This window comes from Dermacentor albipictus, unplaced genomic scaffold, assembly GCF_038994185.2.
Source record: "Dermacentor albipictus isolate Rhodes 1998 colony unplaced genomic scaffold, USDA_Dalb.pri_finalv2 scaffold_22, whole genome shotgun sequence".
Taxonomy (NCBI): domain Eukaryota; kingdom Metazoa; phylum Arthropoda; class Arachnida; order Ixodida; family Ixodidae; genus Dermacentor; species Dermacentor albipictus.
Window position 1 is genome coordinate 5,376,338 of NW_027225576.1, and position 25,695 is coordinate 5,402,032.

At 44.6% G+C, this 25,695-nt stretch overlaps 2 long non-coding RNA genes across 3 annotated transcripts; both read right to left on the reverse strand.

The window, feature by feature from the left end:
* Positions 1–333: 333 nt before the first annotated feature.
* Positions 334–22,969, reverse strand: LOC139052404 (uncharacterized). 2 transcript variants are annotated; one of them, XR_011509894.1, is made up of 3 exons: positions 22,684–22,969; positions 21,623–21,758; positions 334–379 (listed from the first exon to the last, which is right to left on the reverse strand). It is a non-coding gene; the product is annotated as an uncharacterized lncRNA (long non-coding RNA). The 2 variants fall into 2 exon arrangements; XR_011509893.1 differs by lacking the exon at positions 334–379 and adding an exon at positions 5,059–12,209.
* A 1,450-nt stretch (positions 22,970–24,419) lies between these two features.
* On the reverse strand, positions 24,420–25,383 carry LOC139052364 (uncharacterized). The gene is made up of 2 exons (XR_011509867.1): positions 24,866–25,383; positions 24,420–24,801 (listed from the first exon to the last, which is right to left on the reverse strand). It is a non-coding gene; the product is annotated as an uncharacterized lncRNA (long non-coding RNA).
* Positions 25,384–25,695: the final 312 nt, after the last annotated feature.

Genomic DNA, 25,695 nt, shown 5'->3' on the forward strand with positions numbered 1-25,695 from the left:
AGCTTGTTGTGCATCATATAACATACTGCGGAAATAGAATTAGATTTTACGCGATAATATTTGAGTATAGCGTTGTTTACTGCGCCAGAAGCAAACGCCACTAGTCTAAAGACCGAAGTCAATCCGAAGCCTGTACTTTCCATCATTCCCATGTAGGTTGAGGCGACGCTCATGAGAACCCCCGTAGACACTAGCGCCACATTTCCCTCTAGGGTATTTTTAGAAACTCTATGCCCTACATCCACGCGCCACCGCCGACCAAGCTAAGTACCGCCAACCATAGAGTTACTATACTGACTCTAGAGGACAAGCTACCCATAGGGCCCATGCAACCTGAACATCGCCCCCGAGGGCTCCGCGGTCGCTACGCATGCGTGAGCTGAAAGAAGGTAAGAGAGGAGAACAACTCTTTCTTGTAGGATGTGACGTCACATTGTTGCTTGTTTTTACTTTTTTGAAAAAGCTACTCTCGAACGTAGATTAGCCATTGCCGTCGTGTCGGCTGCAAGACGTTGTGCGCGCGCTTGGCGCGCTTTTGTACGTGTCGAAAGCGTTAACGTGCGCGATATTCGTGCGAGCGCAGTTTGACTTGAGCAATCGTGGGCTTGGACTCCGTGAGATTTGCTTTCGTCATATGCGAGTCAGGGGCTTGCCGACAGGTAAACCGCCGCTGAACTTAAGTGAATACCTTGTTTTTCGTGGTCCTGAAATAAATGGCGCGTCGCTGCGATGGCGACTTCAATCGAGTGCGGTGCTGCGCATTACGGGCGATTGAATTGCACAATACGTTCTGCATTATCGGTGTAGGCAGAGAAAACTTATCCTGTGAGCCTTACTTCCGTCAGTCAGTCGGTTACATGTTTCGCTCTTTTCCAGTGCACATTCCTTGATATCCACTAACGAGCTGCTTCAAATATCGAAGTGTCTATTCATCGTGCAGATGTTTTTTTATTACTATTATTAACACAACTGGCGACGAGCAGCAGAGTTACAGCCGTGAGTTTTCCTTTCGAGCAAACCTTTTCAAATTGAAGTTTTCGCTCATGTTCGCAAGAGCAAATTTAAGTGTTATACTCGCCGCTGTATTTTTTTATTCCATGGGACCTAGATTTAAGCTGCCTCAGGTTGAGGTTGTATTAACGCGCACAGAGGCTTTTAGAAAAATAGTAATGCAGTGGGCCAGTTTATTTGAAATGGTGCTATTTGTGAAATTGATATTTCCCCTAGTCATGCTCAACAACTTACTGGTCAGATGCTTGGACTTCTGAAGAAGTATTTGCAATGTTTCCCTTCCAAATCAGCATTGTAACCAACGCTTTTCAGAAGTATGAGTGTGGTATTTGCCCCTGCAGCACTGCCATGAGTTCAAATTCAAATTGTGCCCACCGGCTGTCTATCCGTGTGCCACTAGAAAGTACAAAGAATTCATTTCTTAATTGTCGCAACATTTCTTTTTCATTCCATCTTTAAGGAATTTGTTTACTTCTTTTCCTGGTCATTGTGGACTTGCACACATTGAAGGTTGGGAAAGTTTGGCAAAAGCATTGCATAGTGGGCCTGTAGGTTTTTTTTTGTATTTAGCGCATTGCCCTTCTGACTGGCCAAATTGTGACCCCTTCTGCCTGTTGGGCTTCAAATCTTGTAGAAAATGGTGTGAGCAGCCTGGAGTGCACCTGAAGAGTAATGCTAGTTTGTGCATGATCATGTTGTTGCTGCTGGGAAGATGACATCTTAGGCACATATTTTTCATACTATTAACACAAATGTTTCCATCTTAATCCCTTTGTGGCTCAATCGTAGTAGACCTGTTCGTTTTTCAGTTACTTTGTTGTTTATTTTTGTTACATATCAGTATTATGTACTATCAAGTTAGTGGGAATATAAAGCTATTTGATGTTGTATTCATGGGGAATCCTAGCTGATCCCTCGTCATGGGTATGTGCCATATGTCACAGGCAACAGTCATTCTAGTCTCTGCTTGTGGTAAAAGTATCCCAAAGCCTATTTTGCACGCTTGCCGATGAGTTGAGATTTAGACATCAATGCCAGCTCACAAAGCATCTTATACGGCAATCAGCCAGTCACCTCCGCAGATGGAGAATTCTGCATTTTCCAATCGTATTGTTTCTGTTGTCCTTGGCAGAGATGTTGATTGTACACAGAGGGAATATATTGTAGGACAATAAAAACTTGTGATTACAAGGGCCATATATGGTGGAAATTATAGTAGACTATGACCAGCATCAGTGCAAGCCCTGCGGTATCTAAAAAATTAGTAATGTGCTGGTTTTCATATGCTACAGCTGCTATGTGCATTAAGCTCACAACTCCCTTTTTGGCAACATCACCCAGGAATGCCCACTCCTAACAATCTGTCACATGCACTTTGACAGCATCTGCTTCGATCTACTTGATTGCATATCAGTAAAGATGGGTCTAGTTCACTAAAGACTGACAATGCTGCATTCGAATGGAACCAAACCGTTCTCAAAAAGTTCTTGAAACCAGCCAAGCAGGTTTTCGAGAACTTTAATCTGGCAAAATGACAAAAAGAAAGTTATTTGAAATAAGTGATGCAATGCTGATGAAGTTTGGGCAAGCATTTCAAGGTGATTGGCCTTCATTATCTCTAGTAATAGTGAACCTGCCAAATTGGCAAAGATCTTGAATGAATTCTTCACAAGGCCCAACTATTTTGCTGCTGCCCTATATTGTCTCTATAGGAAGAGTGCATACCAAAAATCTTGTGGCTTCCTGTTATAACACCCTATAACTTCCTTAGATGTAGGGCCATTTGATATTCACCAATATATACTTACACAGGATTTAGATGATGCCTTTAAAGATGTGTCCCTCATGCTTACATGTAAAGGAGCACTGACATTAAACTTTTGGACTGGACTTTTTTATATTAATCTGGTTCTACATGGCAACTTTTATGACCATACCATGCCACTGAAAGCTGCGTGTGCTTTGAGGGATTCTTAATGTGTGCTAAGACTTGCTTCACTAAATAAATTTTCTTATGACTCTTCTCAAACATCTAAATTAAAATTAATTTAATTCTAGTGTTCTATAAGTCACAACCACGATACGATTACGAGGCATGCCATAGTTGCGGACTCCGGCTTAACTTTAATCGCCTGAGGTTTTTAACATGCACCCACTCCACAGTGTGCACCAAGACAGAAAGAAAAGACCAATGTTGTGCTGCATAGTGGACCTAACATGCTCAGTTTTCAATGACCTAATAATGGCGTGGCTTACTTATGAACTGCAGCATGCATCATTTGTTTGTGACCTACCATGCAATGTTGTCACCAGGTTATGGGGCCACACTGCCTTTGGCACATGTTTAAATGTTTGCAATAAGGATATATTTCTTGCACATAGAAGGAATTTGAAGTTTCGTAGTGTAATTGACTGAATGACAGCTACACATGCATAAGAAAAAAAATTATGCCAGGACTAGTTAAACTCTGCAGTGTTTGAGCTTGACCAATTCTTGCGATTTTACACATTTTGGATGACTGCAGGTCATTCATTACAGTTATACCAGCTTTTGTACTTTCTAGACATGCTTTTTGCCCTGGTTTTATACAGTGATCATAGATAGCCACACCACACCATGTTGGTAGAAGAATTCAGAATTTTAGTAAAATGGGGTTGCTCCATGTTGAGGTGCACCAGCATGTCATAGTAAATGGAAGCCAGAAGCAGCAGCATTTTAAGGTATTGTGCCGCACCATGTAAAGTCAGATTATTGTGCCCCACTTCACTCGCTGTCAGAACCTGCTGGTGAAGCATTCTGAGGAAGCTTTCGAGGTATGCTGCACTTTTTCCAAAACAGCGTCCAAGGCGGCCATCTATTTTGCCTACAGGACGAAAAGTCCCTGGCCAGGAGTGCATCAAACATACGGAAATAGCTGTCAATTGCGCTGCTGAACTTCTAGATATTTATAGTTTTGCCCTCAGTTTGCAGAACACAGCAATGCTATAGCAAGCAGCGTGGAGAAAGCTGTTTCGGGGCTCAACCACGGCATAGCCAGCACTGCATGTGCATACTATACACAAACATGAGGTTTTAGCAGCAATACTTAAGAGGAAGCTTTAGCTCAGGTGCTCCTATCTAAATACATGTAAAAGGAGAATTGATTTTTCTCGGCAACCACTGCAACGAATTTGATGAGGTTTGTTGCATTTAAAAGAAAAGCTTGAAATCTAGTGAATGTTGGTTCCGAATTTTCGATATAGGTCATTAATTTTTTATTAAATATTGGCAGAAATTGAAAATTTCCAAGATACGAAGCTATCAAGTTTACAACTCTAACTGACAATGATGAAGGATAATACAATTCTGTGAATTGCATCTAATAGTACATCTAAAGCGGACAAAATTGATGTACACATGAATATAAAAAATTTTAGTAATATGGAAATACAACTTTTGCAGAACCCTTGTAACCAACGTAACAAATTCACGTAAGATGTAAAATGACCTATCGAATTTGTCCGCTTTGAATGATCTAATGTATGCTGTTTACCGAACCGCGATGTCTGTTCTTGATGCAGACCTATGAATTTGTAAACGTGCTTCTATTTTTTTTCAAACGGTCGAATATTTGAAAATCTTTTTAACAAAATTCAGGCCCTAAATCGAAATTCCACTTCCAACAGTCACTAGAATTTAACTTTCTTTCTCAAATGCAACAAATTTCATTAAAATCAGTCCAGGTGTAGTCTCAGAAAAACATTTTTGCGTTTTACATGTATTTGAATAGGCCGCGTCGGAGCTAAAGCTTCCTCTTAAAAGCAAATGGTATTTGTACTTCACTCTGTCTAACATTGCCAGGCTTTAAAATAGATGACGTCACTCTCTTTCATTTGATGTGTTTATACAAAAAAGTGTGTATGCGTGGTAGGGGTTAAGGCTCCTTGGTCAAGCCAAAAAATCCTTCCTGACATGATGAAGTGAACCCTTGTGCATTTCAGTCTGCAGTCGCTCACTGCACTTTCAAAAGCGCAATCAGCACAGAGAGCACAGGAAAACACACAAACAATAGTTTAGCAATTTATTTGAAACAAATAAAACTTTCTTTTACAGAATGACCACATTCCAAAAAAGCAACCACATACTATGCAGATAATACAGCCAACTTATGTTAAGTGGACAGCTGTTAATGTGTCCTGCCTTTATATGTGCAAATGTTTCAAGTCTCAAAATGTGCCCCTACTATGCAACTTGTCCTTGGAACGATGGATGATTTCAAATGCTAAATTTAGCACCATTGCCACACTGATAGAAGAAAACTACATATTAAAATGACAAGTCCTTGTAGAACAGGAAAGGGTGTACAGTAAACTTCCAATAATCCGACTCAATAATTTCATTTTTCAGTTAATTCGGTCCTGGCCGGTGCCCATGCATTTCTATGGGCCTAAACATTCAGTATTTTGATCCTAAAACTGGCATTCGCCATATAATGCGAACTTGACCAGACCCCAATAACGATCCCTTTTAGTGGCAACGTCTGCCTGAGCAGAGCTTAGGGGACAGTGAATGTGTTATACAAACGCTATCTCCTGCCTGAAATGCTTATTTTTGACCCAGCTGAGAAAGATTTTTAAGCTGTAACGGTAGCTGACAATGTCTGATTGTAGTACGTATCTGATTCTAACGAACAGTTTTTGTTTTCCAAGGACATTGAGCCGAAAATTGCCTAGCTGTACAATCAAGTGCGAAACTAAAACCATGTTTGTAGCATTCATATGCTTCACGTTAGAAGAGTTAACTGCTGGGCTAGTTGGTGATCTTGCATACTGAAATGATCTTGTGCCGAAAATCAACACACACATGAAAGACGACACCACAGGCGCCCATGGTGTCGTCGTCTTTCTTGTGTGTGTTGTTCTTTGGCGCGAAATCTTTTCAGTATATGCTTTACCGCTTATCATGGCTGTAATACAGCGAAGCTGACTTTAGAAAGTTGGCTGGCATACTAAAAAATCAGGTATGCGTAGGTTTCCACTTTGGTTTGGAGTTGTCATTTCTACTTTAGTTTTATACTTTGGACAAATAGAAAGTTGATGCATGTTCGTTTCAGAGGCAAAGTGCGCAAGCACATACTGCCAAATGAATCAACGGTGTTTCAGCAGGTTTTTGCATCTTAATTCGACCCGTCAGTCTCGTCAAGGTAGAATTAATGGAAGTTGACTGTAGAAATCGCGCGATGAAGCACACAGAAAGTTACCTTACTCAGGTAGTGAAAAAGCAAAGAAAAAGTGCTTCACACAACATCCACCGATGTTCTGTTGCAGATGCAAAAGCTGCCTCCCTTATCTTGAACAGAATAAATTCCTTTCGAAGACAAAATAAAGAAAACAGAAAGAGAAGTCATCAAGGCATTCCACATCTATCTTATTCAGTCTTTACAGTGTTGCTACATCACCATTTCCTGAGCCTCCTATGCCAAAAAAGGTTGTTGTCAAAAATAAAATGACCTGATTCCCATGTTTTTCACCATCCAAGCAGTGTTTACTGTCAATTATTACTGCTTTTTGTAACCTCACCTGTGATTACTGTATGTTAACACTGAGCTATATGATAAGCTTAGTAAAAGTTGAAAAAGTATACTGAATGTTTATTTCTGTTTTTTTAGACATAAGGAGGGGTGCTTAAAAGTGAGCCGCATTTGCAAAATGCTTGCGTAAACAGCAACTACCCCGGTCATGTCCTAATTGTGGCCATGTTGTCCCTGCAAACTTATTAATCTCATCCGCCCACCTAACTTGCTGCCGCCCCCTGCTACGCTTCCCCTCTCTTGGAATCCAGTCCATAAACCTTAATGACCATCGATTATCTTCCCTCCTCATTACGTGCCCTGCCCATTTTTCTTGATTTCAACTAAGATATCATTAACTCGCGTTTGTTCCCTCACCCAATCTGTTCTCATCTTATCCCCTTAATGTTACACCCATCATTCTTCTTCTTTCCATAGCTCGTTGCGCTGTCTTCAATTTAAGTAGAACCCGTTTCGTAAGCCTCCAGGTTTCTGCCCTGTACGTGAGTACTAGTAAGACACAGCTGTTTCACACTTTCCTCTTGAGGGATAATGGCAACCTGCTGTTCATGATCCGAGAATGCCTGCCAAACGCACCCCAGCCCATTCTTATTCTTCAAATTATTTCAGTCTCATGATCCGGATCCGCAGTCACTACCTGCCCTAAGTAGATGTATTCCCCTTACCACTTCCAGTGCCTCACTACCTATCGTAAACTGCTGTTCTCTTCCGAGACTGTTAAACATTATTTTAGTTTTCTGCAGACTAATTTTTAGACCCAACATTCTGCTTTGCCTCTCCAGGTCAGTTAGCATGCATTGCAATTGGTCCTCTGAGTTACTAAGCAAGGCAATATCATCAGCGAATCGCAAGTTACTAAGGTATTCTCCATTAACTCTTATCCCCAATTCTTCCCAATCCAGGTCTCTGAATACCTCCTGTAGACACGCCGTCAATAGCATAGGAGAGTTCGTATCTCCCTGCCTGACGCCCTTCTTTATTGGGATTTTGTTGCTTTCTTTATGGAGGACTACGGTGGCTGTGGAGCCGCTGTAGATATCTTGCAGTATTTTCACATAAGGCTCGTCTACACCCCGATTACATAATGACTGCTGAGGTTTTTACTCAATCAAACGCTTTCTCGTAATCAATGAAAGCTATGTATAAGGGTTGGTTTCTTAATTAGGTCTTTCATCTCCTGCGATAACTTACCGGTATCCTGTCTAACGAAGTTACAACCGACTTCTATTGCACACTCCTTAATGATGCCCATAAGATTTTCGTTCATTGCTTCAACACTGAGGGTCTCTTCCTGAGTTAAAGCCCAATACCTCTTCCGCAGCCTGATCCGAAATTCCTCTACTTTCCCTCTTACCGCTAACTCATTGATCGGCTTCTTATGTACCAGTTTTTTCCATTCCCTCCTTTAGTCTAGGCTAATTCGAGATATTACCATCCTATGGTCACTGTAGCGCACCTTGCCGAGCACGTCCACATCTTGTATGATGCCAGGGTTAGCGCAGGGTATGAGGTCTACTTCATTTCTAGTCTCGCCATTCGGGCTCCTCCAAGTCCACTTTCGGTTATCCCACTTGCGGAAGAAGGTATTCATTGTCTGCAAATTATTCCATTCTGCAAACTCTACTATACTGATGGGCGACTTCAATGCCAGGGTAGGCAAGAAGCAGGCTGGAGAAAGGTATCTTGTTTTGACTTTATCCATCGCCGATTCCACGTCTTCATAGAAGCTTTCGACTTGCTGGTCACTGGATGTAGGCGGCTAGACATGTACAGCCTTCAATTTGTACCTCTTCTTAAGTTTTACAACAAGACCTGCTACCCTCTCGTTAATGCTATACAATTCCTGTATGTTACCAGCTATATCCTTGTTAATCAGGAATCCAACTCCTGGTTCTCGTCTCTCCGCTAAGCCCCGGTGGCACAGGATGTGCCTGCTTTTTAGCGCTGTATATGCTTCATTTGTCCTCCCAACCTCACATAGCTCTATTATATCCCGTTTAATGCCCGCTAATTCCTCCAATAGCACTGCTAGACTCGCCTCACTAGAGAACGTTTTAGCGTTAAACGTTGCCAGGTTCAGATTCCAATGGTGGCCTGTCCGGATCCAGAGATTATTAGCACCCTCTGCGGCGTCACAGGTCTGACCGCCGCTGTGGTCAGTTGCTTCGCAGCTGCTGGGGACCGAGGGCCGGGGTTTGATTGTTCTATTCATATAGGAGGTTGTGGCCAATCCTGCTCTGGTAAGGGAGTGCATTACCAGTTCTGGTCACTGGGGTCAGGCCACCAGGCCTGTTTATACAACTGTATCAACGTGGATTTTTTTTATCTGGTGGAAAATTGTGTGGCACCTGGAGAGAGAGAGAAAGAAGTTTAATGACACGAAATGCCGAGAGGTCGGCCTGAGGTATATTCCTCTAGCCAGCTACTCGGCATTGGGGGAAGGGGAAGAGGGAAAGAAAGAGGGAAGAAAGAGGTGCATGATGGGTGACGATGACGATAGAAGGAAGATGTAGAACATATGGCAAGCAATTTGGCATGCTCAAAGTCTGCAATCCAGGCCCGTAATTTTTAAAAAGTTCAGTAATGCCTTGATCGCCTTGAAACTCGACTGAGCGTCTGGCCAAGGGCCTAAAATAACGTCCTCCGACAACGGTGCGCTGTCGAGACGCGTAAGGTCCTTGACCAACCTATCACGCTCTTCCACAAACTTAGGGCAGTCACAAAGCACATGACCTATAGTCTCAGTCACATTGCACACCTCACAGTGTGGAGACTCGGTGCGTCGCATGAGGTGCACGTATCCGCGCGTAAACGCTACCCCCAGCCTTAGTCTGTGCAGAAGACTGGCACAGCTTCGTTGAATTTTCGGTGGTAGCCTAAAATTCATGGTGGGGTCCAATCTCTGAAGTCGTCTGTGGCGATTATCCGGACTGTCCCAGTGCTTTGCTGTCAATTTTCGGATGACACTGGAGAGGAGACAGTTGGCGTCCGCTCTTGAAAAAGGAATTGAAAGCAGTGACTCTCGTTCTTCGAGTGCTTTCTTCGCTTCGTCGTCGGCCAGTTCGTTGCCCTGTATACCGCAGCGACTAGGAATCCACTGAAATGTGATCTGGTGGTCGTTTTCTTGCGCTAAAGTGTAGAGCTCGGCAGTTTGAAGAGCCAACACTCTGTAAGCGCTTTCTTTCAACACCACTCTAAGTAGTTGAAGAGCCGATTTTGCGTCACTGAAAACTGTCCATATTTGAGGAGGCTGTCGTGCAATATATTGAACGGCCTCTCTTATTGCCACTAATTCCGTAGATGTTGTAGTTGTCTTGTTATGCAGACGAAACCGTCGAATGACTTGATGCGCAGGCACGACAAAAGCCGCACCAGACGCATACGACGAGACCGAGCCGTCTGTATACACGCTCACCGAGGTGTCATATTCTTTCGACATATATTCAAGTGTTAAATGTCTGAGGCCGACGGTAGGTATTCGCGATTTTTTAGAAATTCCGGGAATAGATAGACGTACCGGTATTTTGGACATTACCCATGGGGGCATATGTGGAAGGTCAGCCGGGGCAAAGTATGCTGGCAACTGGATTTGAACCACAGTCCTTCTGCACGTGAGGCGGATGCTCTACCTCTACGCTATCGCTGTATCGGGGCGCAAGTAGTAAGTAATTATACGGGAAGCGTTTTATTTACTGTAATTGGAGGATTGGAGTAGATTAGTTTGACCACTCAAACAGTGGGACTGGTCCAACTGTCAGAATTCTGACAAGTTATAAGGACTGGAATCGCATAACAACTCTGAAGGAATGGAGTGGGAATAGAATGGAGCACCCCCACTCTGCAATTCTGCACCATGCCGTTAGATCCTGTTCTTGCACAATGCCAGCACAGCTCTAGAATCACAAAGACGACCGCACTACCAGGGCAAAACACATAGAAGGCCCGTCAGCTGCCGCATGATCACGTGCTGCCAACGAGCAATCCTGCACATCCTATATATATATATATATACACAGTGCACAGACTGGTACCCTTGGTAGGGGCTAGGACTCGCAAAAACTATAGTGTTCTCCACAACTGTGACGAGTACCAGGCCACCAAACTCCTTGCCCTGTGCACGTTGCTGTCTATCTTCATGAGCCTAGATCCTGATGCAACCACTGGTGCCACACTGCTATTTTCAAAGGCCACCACTAGGTAAAGTGCCAGGGCCCGCCCAGGCCAGGGGTCATCAGCTTGGTCCAATACACAAAAGACAGTAAACTTCGAATTGACAGGACTACGAATTGGATTAGTAAATTTTTAACTAACGCGAACCAATTTGTAACTACTAATGAATTTTCTTCTCCGTGATTGCTAGTAAGATCTGGTGTGCCACGAAGCTCTGTATTGGGACCAATTTTATTCCACCAAAAACATGGCTCCACACATTGTTTGAAAACATGTGAAGGCATATGCTTGTATCGGACAGCGAGAATAAGTAAGAGTAAGCAATGTCAAATACATGCAATCTGGCTTACAAAACAAAAGAAACTGGTCACTATTTAGTAATAGTTTTCTTTTGTGTGAAACAACTGCACCCTTGAAAAGTTCCTCATTCTACAAAAGTTTATATAGTGAAATATAGAAATATTTGGATGCATTTGAGTTGTCACCTGGCCCAGGGAACTTCTAGTGGCGGTCTGTCTCGATCTCTCAATTCCTGGCACTCCCCAATATTGTCACGTGGGCAGCAAAACTGTGATTAATGAAACGAGCGTTTTATTGGGCGAACTTGTGCCCTCAAAAACAGGCTACACTCAAAGAAGGATGGCAGCGGCGAACACGATCGGCGGTCGTCGAAAATCTGATGAGCGGGTCAAGCGCGTCGGCTTTTATACATCTGTCGTCGAATGTTCCAGAGCAATCGCTGGGACCCGCGTGCCTTTCACAAAGTTTCACATTATTCACGTCACGCACACATGCATTTAGATAACACAAGTTGCAGTGAAAGACAGTGGATGGAACCCATCGATAACTTCCAGAAACTTCTTTTACATGCAGGCATGTCCTGCGCAGCGCGATTACATTTGTTAGGTGGCGAGAAGTGGTCGCCCGATAAAGAAGTACACGTGTCAATATACAGCATGCCTGACTGCTGCAGTGGTCAAGTGCTCTGCAGCTGTAGGAAACCAAGGGATAAGGGTTGATTTCACAATTTATGGCATTTCCAGATTTTTTACTTAGTACGATCTCTACACTATGTCGACACTATGCCACTAGACCATTGCTGTGCTGCAGTCATCATAATATTAATTACTCATTGTATACACAAGCTATACAGCTGGTTAGGCAAAATTTTAAACTCCGCAAGGAAGACAGGACATGAACTGAAACATAGGCGCACACAAAGCACAGGCTTCCAACTGGTTTTATTTCGTGAAAGCAGAGAATATATAAGGTACTTCAAATTAGCAAAACAAGGAGCAATTGCGAATAATTTGTGCATGAGGCAGTGATGAAAAATATCATGGCCATGTATGCATTAAGAGTGCAGGAGAGTCTTAATGTGCCCATCTGAGTAATTCTTTCCTTGAGAATCTCCTCTTGCAGTGCAGGAGCTGCGACAGCAAAAGCTGCCTGCCTCATCTGGAACAGAATAAATTCCTTTCGAAGGCAAGCTCAAAAGCAGAAAGAGAAGTCATCAAAGCATTCCACATCGCTAAAATTTGTGACAACTAAGTTAGCTCACCTTCTTGATACCTATCAAGGAAAGAAATAGAATTCTTAGATGGGCACCTTGGGACTCTACTGCACTCTTAATGCACAGGTGGCCTTGCTATTTTTCATATCTGCCTCTTGCACAATTTCTTTGCGAATGTTTTTTGTTTTGCCATTTTGAAGAACCTTATAAACTCTCTGCCTTCACCAAACAAAGCCAGTCGGAAGTCTATACTTTGCGCATGCATCTATGCTTTTGTTCATGTCCTGTCTTCCTCACACAGTTTAAAATTTTGCTGAAGCTACAAGCTGACTAGCCCAACAACATGCCTTACTTCAGTGTCCAGCTGGGCTTGTTGGTAAAGCTACACAATGCCAGCTCAAGTGACCACTGTGTGTGTCTGCTCTTCCGTGTTCGCATGTGGCTCAGCCTTGATTGCATGTGTAGTTTCAATACTAGCTACTATATTTTAACTACTAATATAACTTCTATCTTCAACTTCCAGCTAGACAGAGTACCTCATACTACATTCTGAACATTGCTGCAGTCAAGAAGGATTTCTGTCTAATGCGCTGGCCTCTACCACCAAATGCCTGAAAAATTAAGAAACATTATGTAGATTCCAGACACAGTTGGGATTTATGTTGCAGGTAAATGGCTATGTAGCGTTGGTTTGGGTTCTTCCAAACATTGCAGTGTTGACCAATGTATTTGTGTATGGCGAGTGATTGCATATATGACACAAGCTTTGTGAGGAGAGTATGAATGCAAAGGCATGGTTTCTTTGCCTCTTTCCTAACACTGTGGTGGCAGCTGTTTTGACGAGTGGAAAACTTGGCTTATGCAGTATGCGCAAATGGGCACATGCCTATTCTAGGCCCATCTCATAGAATGGGTATGTGTCCCTGCGACACAAGTATACAAGCCTTACATGTAGTATTAAGATAAGTGTCATATGTCTCTGTGCATACACCTCTTGTCAACGTTCTTCACTAAACAAGCACATGTCACCTTCATCCTCACTGCACAGAGAACAGCTATAGGTGATAAGGTGGCTTCCCTGCATAACATGCCTGTGACATCTGCTACTGCTAGCTTGCCAACGCAAATACGCTTTCCATCATTTGGATTGCAACAATGCATTAAATATGAATGTTTCATAGATTCTCATTAACCACTTTTAACATGTATGTTGGATCTACACAATTCCTTTTTGTACTCCAGTGAAGAAACATTACAGCATAAAGGTACAGTGTCCATGTTGTGCTAGCTGCTACAGTGAGGGGGACTTGGAAATGTGAGCGAATCCCGAAGGTGGTGCATTCTAACAAAGCACCTCGAAGTCCAGCTACAAAGGAAGAATGGGAGAGACTGACATGCTCACAGTTTGATAAGCAACTTGTATATGCACACATGCTCTGACATGTATTATGCACTGTTATACATGTGCCACTATCCCATACACACAGCAATGCATTGGGGAGCAAGAAGTATGTGCACGACAGTGGTCAAATGGCTAGAGTGTCAGGTTGTTATGCTGGGAAACAGGTTCGGGGTCACTGTAACATATTTTTGTTTTCAATGCAGAAGACCGAAACGAGTCGGGACGTAAAATTGCCTACTGCAAAGTGCTTGGTATGAAAAAATAATTATTTGCATAAAAATGCCCAGATCTAGCGCATGCAAGTGTGCATTCCCACATACCTGAAACGTTTTGAGGTGCAGCACATTGCAAGTGCAGTGGCTTTGCCACAAGGTTGACGTGTATAACAGTAAAGAGCATAGCAACAATGGTAGCTTTTCCACATAACCAAGGTGCATTGCGGTGCAGCACATTGCAACAGCTGTGGCTTCTACACAAAGCTAATGTGCATAATGCTGCAGCATGATGGAGCATGTTTTTAACAGACACAACATAGAGGCTCTTTACATGTACATCAATGATTTTATGAGCAGCTAAAGTGGCTGTGAATGTTGCAACGATAATGTTTTTGTTTTCACTTTTCAGACTGCAGAATGCCGATTTCTACATTATACTAGGGCAAATAAGTAGCTTTTTTATTCTCAATGCCTTTTAAGCAGTGTGGTGTTATCGCGACCACAGTATATTAGAGAAAATATGAAAATTTAGTATAATACAACTAATAAGCTTTGCTTCTAGTATCACTGAAAATCATATCAAGAAGCTTGGAGAACTGTCTCCTACTGAGTGCACATAAAAAGCATTTCGAAATGGTGGGCTCAAAACACTGAAACTTCAGTCACAGGCTGCATTCTTAGTCTTCCCCCAAATATAGGTCATGACCCTGAGACAGCATACATCAGATTCAGCTTGCAGTTGTGAAGTGGCTTGGGAAGTTCACAAATAGATCTGAAATTATTTTAAAGTTCAGGCTATAGCTTGTATGTGCAGTTGTGCCTGCTCATGGCACAACTGGTGCTGTATAGCATACTCGTGATAAAAACAGTTCCCCAACAGAAAGGCACTCCTTTTTGTGCAACTTCCGTGACTGTCTATTAGACAGTCACGAGAGCACGAAAAGGGTTTGAGACTTTTAAGACCAATTTCCTTGAGGCAAAGTTTAGCATGGAGCCAGTTTGGTCACAAGTTATTCCTACTCACACGTCTGTTTTCTTTTTTTTTTTCATTTAGTTTCAGGTCCACCTAAATTATTGCCGTCATGACAGTCTTCACATAATATGGTAGCATCAATTGTTGTATTAATCATTCGAGCATTGAAATCTAAAAGTTTGCAGCAGTGTAAAAGGACAGGAGGACAACGGAAAAGAGGAGAAGTATCACATTTTAACATTAGTGGGTTGCAGTGCAACAGAAATAGGCAAGCACTAATTGAGCAACGAGACCACTGGACACAGGAAATGCAGATTTAGTTGAAACACAGCAGCCTGTAAGGAAGAGATGGAACATTAATTCTTTGCGAAGCTTAGTCTGCATCACTATTTTGTATGCCATCGGTGATCATGAACATGCCAGAGGCAAAGCATACTGTTATGGGGATGTTGGAAGTATAGAAAGACTGTATTTACAATATAATGCCGCGAGAACTTGGTCACATTCACAACAGTGATGGAGAAAATCAACGACGTCTGTTGCACAACTATAGTCGGCAACACCTTTGTTATCGCGTAGCGTGTCGTGTAATCAGTAGCGACGGCAATCGACTTGTTAACTCTAGTCGTCGGAAAAGTGCCAGGCAAGTCAAGGCCTAAGCGAGAGAACGGTTCGGAAGGAACTTCAACTGGATGGAGTCATCCGAAAGGTGGTCGGGGAGGTTTCTCTCGGTGCTGACACAATTCACAAGTTGCGACATAAGAGTGCAGTAAGCAGTAGAGACCCAGCCAGAAGAACCGGTGTCGTACGTGATCGTATGTACGCAAAACTCCAAGGTGTCCCGCCGTCGGTGCATCGTGACGTTCAAGAACAGATTGCAGATGACAAGGAGGGACAAGGAGCAACTCAGGGCCATCAGCGTTGATAGTGCTGTGGTAGAGGATGCCGTTGTGCGGCACGAACATGCGGCATGTGCCGTCAGTGCTGCTGGAGTGATTGTATTCCGGCGATGATGGGCTGTAAGGACTCGTCGCGTTGTTGTTCGCCGTGCATGTCAGTCATGTCAGTGAATGCCATCACGCAGGTCATCGGATCATGCGTAGAAGGATTAAGTGGATCCACGGGGTGACGAGAGGCAGGCAGTGTCCTTTTGGAGGCATCCAGTCTTGTAAGTGACAATAAATGAAAATTCCTGGAGCCACAAAGCCCAGCGACCAAGCCGCCCTGTCGGGTCCCGGAGGGAAGACAGCTGGCAGAGTGCATGGTGGTCTGTAACGATCGAAAATGTGCAGCCGTACAAATATGGCCGGAACGTGACGATAGCCCAAACTAAAGCGAAGCACTTCCACTTGGTGATGGGGTAATTTCTCTCGGCAGGTGACAGCAGGCATAAGCTATCACGCACTCGGTACCCTTGTGTTGTTGATCGAGAACAGCGCCGATGCCATGACCGCTTGCACCAGTGTGGACTTCGGTCAGTGCAGATGGATCAAAGTGGGCAAGTATGGGAGGGGTGGTCAGAAACCCGATGAGACCGGCAAAAGCGTGAGCCTGCTCCGGGCCCCGTGAGAATGGCGTGTTCTCCTTTAGAAGATCTGTTAAAGGCTGAGCAATGTTGGCAAAGTTTTTGACGAAATGGCGAAAGTAAGAACACAGGCCGACGAAGCAGCGCACGTCAGAAGCAGAATGTGGCACAGGGAAACTGCGTATGGCACGAACTTTTTCCGAATCTGGTTGAACACCGGATGCGTCAATGAGGTGTGCCAACACTGTAATCTGACGACGCCCAGATTGACACTTCGTGGAATTCAGTTGGAAGTCTGCTTTTAAGAAGACCGCAATAATGGCAGCGAGTCGGGTAAGTCGGCTGCTGAACATGGGAGAAAAAACAACAGCTTCGTCAAGGTAACAAAGACAGGTGGTCCATATGTAGCCTCGCAGAAGAGAGTCCATCAGACGTTCAAATGTCGCTGGAGCATTGCATAGGCCAAAGGGCATGACTTTGAACTGATATAAGCCATCCGGCATGATGACGGCTGTCTTCTCCAACCATTTCATCAACTGAAATCTGCCAGTAGCTGGATCGAAGATCGATGGACGATAAGTATTTAGCACTGTGCAAGCAGTCCAAGGCGTCATCGATGCATGGTAGTGAGTAGACATCTTTTCGTGTGATCCCATTTAAGTGGCAATAATTAACACAAAAATGCCAGGCACCATCTTTCTTTTTTCACACGGATGACAGGCGAAGCCCAAGGGCTGTCTGATGGCTCGATGACCCCCTTGCGGAGCGTTTTGCCCACCTCTGGTTGGATGACTCGATGTTCATGCGATGCACGATAGGGACGCCGACAAATAGGATTTGTGTCTCCAGTGTTTATACGGTAGTGAACAACAGATGTTCGGCCTAAAGGCCTGTAGCCGAAATCAAACATGCCATTGTACGATTCAAGCAGGAGACGTATGTCCCTGGCCTGTGTAGAGGTGAGGTTAAGTGCAGTCATTTTTGCAAAGTCATCCGTTAATGAACCAGAGCTGGGAGCTGCAATTGGCACTAATAAACCCTTCTCAGAATGCAGACTCTCAACATCAAATTCAGAACCACTAGAAACGCTGTCCAAGAAAATGCTGGCTGGAATCACTTCAGGGCACAGGCTGAAATTCAGAAGCGGTAAAACGATGTCATTATTAGTAACCGTGACTGGTTCAAAGCACATCGATGATGGGGCAAAGAACATATTCACCATCAGGAACCTGTGGCTGGGCGGTCAAAGTGACGTAAGTAACTGCATCGGGTGACAAACGCACATCGTGAAGTGAGCACAAGTGCGGGGAGGCGGTGCTTGGAGCATCGGCTAGTTGAGGCAGTTCTAACTGAAGAACGCCGGTCATTAAGTCGATGAGAGCAGAATGAGTGGATAAAAAGTCAAATCCAAGGATAACGTTATGAGGGAAGACGATCACAGCAAAGAGAACAGAACTAGGACGGCCAGCTATACTTGCAGTACACATTCCAAGAACAACCAGCATGCCACCGTCAGTCATATGAAGCACTCGGGCAGCTGCTGGGGTGAGGAACTTCTTTAAACGTCTACACGGGCTAGCACTCATCACAGATATGTGGGCTCCACTGTTGATGAGTGCTTGGACAGCTATGCTGTCTATTTTAACGCCAATTACACTTATTCTTGTGGGCATAGACAGAGGATTTGCTGCAGCATTAGGCAATGCAGCACCACCTCCGAGGGCTGCATTTCTTAGTTTTACGAACGGGTGTGGCCAAATGCCACAGGGGACCAAAGGCGACATGGCTGCAGCTAACAGGAAGATGGGCAACATGTTTGCGGTGAACGAGACTGGTGTACGTGCGACGATGGTGAGCAACTGTACCACATGTTCCTAGCAGAGTTGGCGCTGTTAGATTCAGCGGTGGGCGAAACATTTTCATCAAAACGGCTCAGGTTGGTCGGCGTGCGAAGTGTTAAGGGCGACGAGCTGCGACAGTATCAGGCGACATGACCAATGCGGCGGCAGATGAAACATATCGGCTGGTCGTCTGCAGTTGTCCACTCAGTCAGGTTGCGATAACACGGAGAGAAGCGTCGGGATGGAGCAAAAATAGTAGAAGGGTATTTGTTAGCTCTGGTGTTGGCAAGAGCACAGACAGAACATAAACCAATGTTTTCAAGTTCCTGGTGAATGATAGCTTGTGAGAAGGGGACTGAAAATGTAGCATCAGGGATACGCGAACAGAAATGCAGGCGCCATCACATCCAGTTCATGTCAACGATTCACACCACGTCCTCCGATGGCGGTGCATGCTGCTGTGTGGGTTGATCTTCACACGTCTGCATTGCAGCAGTATTAGGAAGTCTGGTGAATGGTTGCAAGATGCATCGGCTTTTGGCCTGCTGGAATTCTCAGCACTCTTTAAAGATAACATCAACTGTAGGGCAGCTTTTGCACATGAGCAGATTAAAGGCGTCGTCAGCAATGCCCTTAAGCACATGCCCGACCTTCTCAGCTTCTGTTATGTTGTGATTGGGTTTGCCTTACGACACAGTGCCAGTATGTCCCGGATGTACAAGAGACAGGACTCCATGGGGGATTGGGCACAGGAGGCCAGTTCCTGTTTTGCATCAATTTTACGGCCGGCTGGTTTGCCAAACAACTCTGTCAACTTCTCTTTGCGTTGGTCCCAGCTTGTTAGCTCATCTTCGTGGTTTTCGTACCACACTTTTGCCATGCCTCTTAGGTAGAACAACAGGTTAACTAGCATATGCGTAGGGTCCCATCTGTTGATTCCACTCATGCGTTCGTACATAGCCACCGCCTCTTCAACATCGGCGCCATCGGTACCGCAGAAAGTTCCAGGATCCTTATTTATCACCGCCGCTACTGTGTTGGGGTTATAAATAAGGATCCTGGAAGTTTCTGCGGTACCGATGGCGCCGATGTTGAAAAGTGGGTGGCTATGTACAAATGCATAAACTCGGACATGCGAGAAATCGTCAGCGCGTCTCTACGGGACTGCACGGTAGTCGAGGCTGAAGAAGCGGCCGTCGCTCTAGCGGCAGCGGAGGGCTATCGGACTAGGTGGTTTTTAACAATACTAACCAACTCCCAAACAGCATGCCGAAACTACATGTTAGGCAGAATAGGTCACAGAGCGCTCCACATACTTCGCTCTGAAGATCACCACACACAAAACCCAGAAAAAGAACAACCAATTAGACACACGATAGTGTGAGCGCCGGGTCACACGGACGTGGAAGGCAACCGTGAGGTTGACAGGGTAGCTCGAGAATACACAGCATACCGAGCACCCTCCACCAATGACCTCGAGGAAACTGAGCCAGTCCTCAGAGAATACTCGGCTATCCTAAACCACTATAAGGGCAGCAGGAAGCGGTACCCCCCACTGCATAGCTCTCTCACTAGAGAGGACTCCATAGCTTGGAGGCCGCTACAGACGGGTGCATATACGAACTTAAACACACTCAGTAAAATACAACCCACACAGTACACTGACAAATGCCCATGGTGCCAGGAAACACCCACGCTCTACCGTATAACGTGGGCCTGCCAGAAAACAAACGCGGCACCAAACCTGACTGCGGAGCAATGGAAAGGAATGCTCTCTAGCGACTGTCAGGACATCCAACTAGGGCTGATCCGACGGGCCCAGCTGGCAGCGGCATCCAGCGGAGGCCTGGACTAGAGGCAGAGGGTTATTGCTAAAAAGATGGAAGACACCATCTGACTCTGCGAAATTCATTAAATTTTTCTAGAGCTCAATAAATGTTTTTGCTCCTTTTCCAGGATCCTTGGGTTGCACAACCACAACCTTGGCTATGCCCAATGACAAGGGACAGCAAGATGCTACTTTATGCCCAGATGTCACCTCTTATGACATTTCAAGGCAGCGAGGCTGAGACTGCACTGTATTCAGCGGCACTGACAACCATGATGTAGAGGGCTGACTTTCCCCCTATGTACAACACATCAGCAGAATAAGAACAAGGAAATGCCCCACACAGGTGCGTGGCACTAAACTGGACGCACTACCTGCCGTATGCAAGAGAGAATTAGGAAGAATGAGCTTCCCATTACTCCTGAGCACCTACCTACAACTGTTTTTATGGGCACAGCATTGAAGCTGCAATTGAGGTAATGCCTAACACCACATGAAATACAAAGCACAATACGTCAACACAGAGAAACCAAAACAACTGCACACACAACTTCTCACCAAAATAGACACAACGTCTGCTTTATGTTGCATCTGAGCTGAAACGGGAGAATCCCAAACTCTGTGTCACATAACATCTGAAAGAATCAGTTACTATGAGAGAACCAGTGAGATTAATCTGGCGCGCTATGCATGCATCTGTAGCCTAACGGGTAAAGAATTGGGCTGCTGCACTAAGGACCCAGACTAACGACCCACCATCAGGCACGTTACTATTATTGAGCCTATCTGACTGGATGTACGAAGAAGCCAGGAGACAGATCATGATAATGCTTTGCACAAGAGACAACGAAGCTGAACCCACGTTTTCTGCCTTGTGCTTGCAATGCTCTACCAAGTGAGCTTAAATGGCAGTTGTCCCGATGTCAATTTTCTTGAATAGCTGCGCATGTGTACTAAGCATAGCCCTAAGAGTGCTGGGCAGCAGCACTCACAGTCATGATGGCAGATGTTAAGTATCCTTTAAAACACCCATACTACAAAGTACATGATCTTAGAAGCTGGCAAGTGGCTAATAAACACTCGTTTTCTACCATGAGGAACCAAGGCAGCCGAAATCAAAACATTTGTAGCTTATGAGCGAGAAAAATCAGGGGAGTCACGCAGCTCAATTTTTTGTTTATAACAAGCATACGATGGCAACAGACTATGAAGCAACAATGACTATATAGAAAAATGGGTTAGAGCTGACGACGATCATTGGTAGCTCACACTATAATGCTTTCTCTACAATGTATTGTCTCAAGACATCTGGCAGCAAATCTTCTGGATTCTTCTACTATGTCTTTTGCAACTGAAATTTTAAATGTGTGTAATACTTCACGGCAACTTAGAACACTTACATGGTTAAGCATCTCCATACCTTAAATTTGTGGACCAGCTTTGTCACCTTTCTAGAACAATAACTCCCTGGTGTCATACATCACTCAAACCACTACTAATTAAATCTACCTTTAGATAAGCAGTACCTGCATTAGATGCAGCAGCATACCCTTTTAGCAAATGCATATACATACCACACTCAGACTGAGCAAACCAAACAAACCAACAGCGACCAGTACTTGTGTCCATTTGTCTTCAACGAGGCAGAGACAGGCCAGGTCTCAATAAACACAACAAATATAAGGTGCAGGCAGAGGAAATAAGCAGAAGCTGTAAAGACAGCAGTAAAGTGAAACAAATTAGACAAATTTGCACACAGTCAGCGATCTGGGCCGAGGACAATTCACAACGTTACTGCCACAATTAGAAGCAAATGCTCCTCATGCAACAAGAAAAAACACGTTTTAGCTGTAAACAGCACGAGTGCGTGGAGTTGGTTGATATTCTAAAAACAGCACAGACAACAATTAAAGCAGACACACTACTTGTGTCATCTGCCTTCTTGCTGTTTTTTAAATATCGGTCACAGTTGCAAAGCTACGCACATGATCTATGAACGAAAGCAACGGACGTGCATATAAAGCTTGGTGAGCCGATTCATACTCATATATGTTTAATTTTGAAAGTTCCAGTAAAAGCGATAGTAGCAGCAGCAGTAAAGTGGGTTCGTTTACCAGCTCGCTCACAACGTACGCATTGTATGATTTAACTCGACGGCTCGCAAAGGGGCTACTAAGAAGCTTTAAGTGAAGGAAATACGCTTTCGTTATCTCACTGCAACGAATAAAAGCCTCTGACGCCCATACCGCGGTCAGCAGTGAGAAAGTTAATTAAATGCAGCAATGCGCTGCATGGGTAAATAAGAAGGGCATAGCGTAGTCATCCTATAGAGATGGAGAAAAATAGACTTAAGAACGCGATAAACATCATAGGACGACATCCACGCTAGTTGAGTGCATGCATTTCTGGCGCGTGGAAGATGTCGCTGTTTTTTTGTTAATTTTTTTACATCGGTGCAACGCGTAGGAACTGCAGTGTTGAAGGCACGAACGAATAAATTATACTGCGATCACTACGGGACCTGCGACAACCGTTTCGTGTTCCTTCGAATTTCGAGATCACATCGACCACAGCTCGAATGCGCAACCGGTTTTTTACGTGTCAGCAAGAGAACGGGTAATCGCACAACACTTACCGTTGCTCCAAGTACGTCGCGGTAGCACCAGCAGCTGGGCAACAAATGTCATCGAGCCCTGGCCCACCGCAGTGTCCGCAACTTGAGGCATTCGCCAAAAACTAAAAGCGGACCACAGCCATACGTACGCGCGCGAACGAGACGCAAGCCATGCGTCTGAGTTCGAGGGTAGTTATTTCAAAAAAGCAAAAACAAACAACAATGTGACGTCACATCCGGTAAAGTCAATTTGTCCTCCTTTCTCACCTTCTCTCAGCTAACGCATGCGCAGAGACCACGGAGCACTCGGGGGCGATGTTCAGGTCCATGCATTAAAATCGGGAACCTCAAGAGCGCCGCCATGTTGCTACGCGCCGAGGTTGCCAGCTCCTGAGACGCTTGCTAGACTTGGTGACAGTAGTCAGTTTTAATCCGGCAACAGTAGCAGCGTAGCAGCATGGCGTCTCGCTTGTAGTGTTGTGATGTGTGCGTGCAGCCGAGTGCTTGGGCTTTATAAGTCGGTTCTTTATTCTATGTTGCGGGATGGTGTGGTCCACGTTGGCCGTACAGCTGGCAGTTATGCAACCGAGGGATGATCCTGTTCAAGTTTCCGGCGGTATGCGGTTTTCATCGGTCACGCCTGTTGCAGGAGTGTCACTCGACGAGGTTACGAGCTCGAAGCTGTGGTCAGATTCCTCGTTGGCGTTCCGTAATTCTCTTCGCACGGGCGCGGTATGTTGCGAAAACCGCTTTCGCGATCTATCGTCGTGACGATAGATCGGGTGTTTTTATTATTATAAGTAATGATCCAGCTGTAGGGCACATGTAACCGACAAACGGAAGTCTCAGGAGAGCACCTGAGATGATAATAGAGCAGGCGGCGCAGGAACTCCAGGGCACCCGAGGGACAGTGGGGGGGGTCAAAGCTCGAAGCAGAACGGTACGTAGGTTGGGGCCGCCGAGGCAGGTGTGTGCCAGGGAGTGTTCGCACGGACAGCTCCCCTGGCACGCGCAGCCGTGCCTCGCAAGGTCGAGATACTTTAAAGGCACCTGCGCCCATAATCTTTCTTTTGCCTCGGCGCAGTGAGCACGATTAACGAGAATAATGTGGAGGGCATCCGGTGCAGTCGCGAATGCATCATGACAAATGTAGCTCGCGTCGCCTGGCGTCTGTAATATCAGAGTTGGTCGTATGAACTTTATGCATAATACGCTTTGTTACGGTACCTTAACGGAATGGGTCTAGAGCACGGTGTTGGTACATTTTTTCGTACCGCCCTAATCCTATACCCCCACTCCAAACACACACACACACACCCTTTTTTATGTATACATACAATTCCTTGCCATGACAGATCATAGCCTCCTTTATTTTTGAAAAATAGAGGAGGCTATGAACGGATTGACCAGTTCAAGTTGTCAACTTGTCAGTAACTGTCGTAGGAACCACTGTAATAAACACAATTCCACGATCGGATTGTTTACTTTCATTTTTTGTTGTAACACTGAGGACTACATAGAACTTTATTTTGCATATGTGAGAGAAGTATGTGGATATCACGAGCTTAAGCCAATGTGCGATACACAGACAAAGCAGCTGCTACAACATGAACTGCATTGAGGGCCACACAACACATACGTAATTAAAGGTGCAAAATATCGGGGGAAGCTTCAAAATACGCTCTGTATATAGCACTGCAAAGTATAACATATATTGTATGTGTACAATAAATGTTCAAAAATACAATGCATCAATGTCCCATTTGCCTTCAAGTTTATTATGAAGTTCAAGTTTACTGAAGTTTATTATGAGCATATGTACAACAGGAATCTACTAACACACCCGCAGTCAAGGTGGCTGTTCGAGGTGTGCTGGCTGCCTCAGTGTAAGAAAAAGAAATTGGGTAAATGTCGACACCAGTGCCACTGCTTCTTGCCTCTGACCTGCACGTGTCTCTGCGGCATCTTTGTGCACAAGTGTGCTGGCGTGGCGAGGCGTAGGAGTCATCCAAGAGAAAGAGTATTGTTTACATGGAAAAGTGGCTGTTCACATTGCCTGTCACTTTCCCTCAAATATCTCCTTGGCGACTAGGGTGACACACCCGCAGTCAAGGTGGCTGTTCGAGGTGTGCTGGCTGCCTAAACGAAATAAAAAGAAATTAGATGAATGTCGATACCAGTGCTATTGCTTATTGCCTCTTACCTGCATTTGCCTCCACGGCCTCTTGGCTTGCGGAGTCTGTATGAGGGAGCTGCTGTGGCTAGGCGTAGGCATTGTCTAAGCAAAAAGAAAAGGCCATTTAAATGGGGAATTATGGAAATAAATGCAGTTGTTATGTCTGCTTCTTGCACTCTTCTTGCCTAAAAGTTTCCAAACATAGTGTCCAGAACACACCAGCACTTTGACTGCTTCTGCTTTTTACCTGCAGGTGTTGCTGCGAGATCCTTAGTATGGCTGCGTGCAGCATTGTAACACTTGGTGGAGGCATTTGAAGTGGTAGCCGAAAACATAAAGAATCATCCTTGTCTGCACGAATGCTTTCAATTTCTAAATGCAGTGGTAACTATCACTATTGGTGCAAGGCCCCCCCACATCTATGCGGCAAGTGCCATAGCTCGAAACTGAATTGTTCCTTTAGTGTTTCACAAGGCATCTGATATGTCCACATTAAATGTGATGTGTTTGTTTTTATTTATCCGTGTGGAAAGAGCATCATTAAATGGCTGAAGTACTAGAGCACCAAACAGACGACACAAGAAGAAGAGACACGGACGAGCGCTTATATCCGTGTCTCTTATTCTTGTGTCGTCTGTTTGGCGCTATAGTACTTCAGTAATATGCACCAACTAGCCCAACAAAAAGTTCTGCTGGAATATCATTAAATGTTTTTTTTTTATTTTTGTGTGTCTTGTTTTTTGGTTTATTTGTGAATTTATCATGATGCTAAAGTGACTTATGTAATGGCAATCAGCTTTTGTTTTGCAGAAAAACAATGCATTTCCTGACCCATTGTTTGACATCCCCTCACTCGC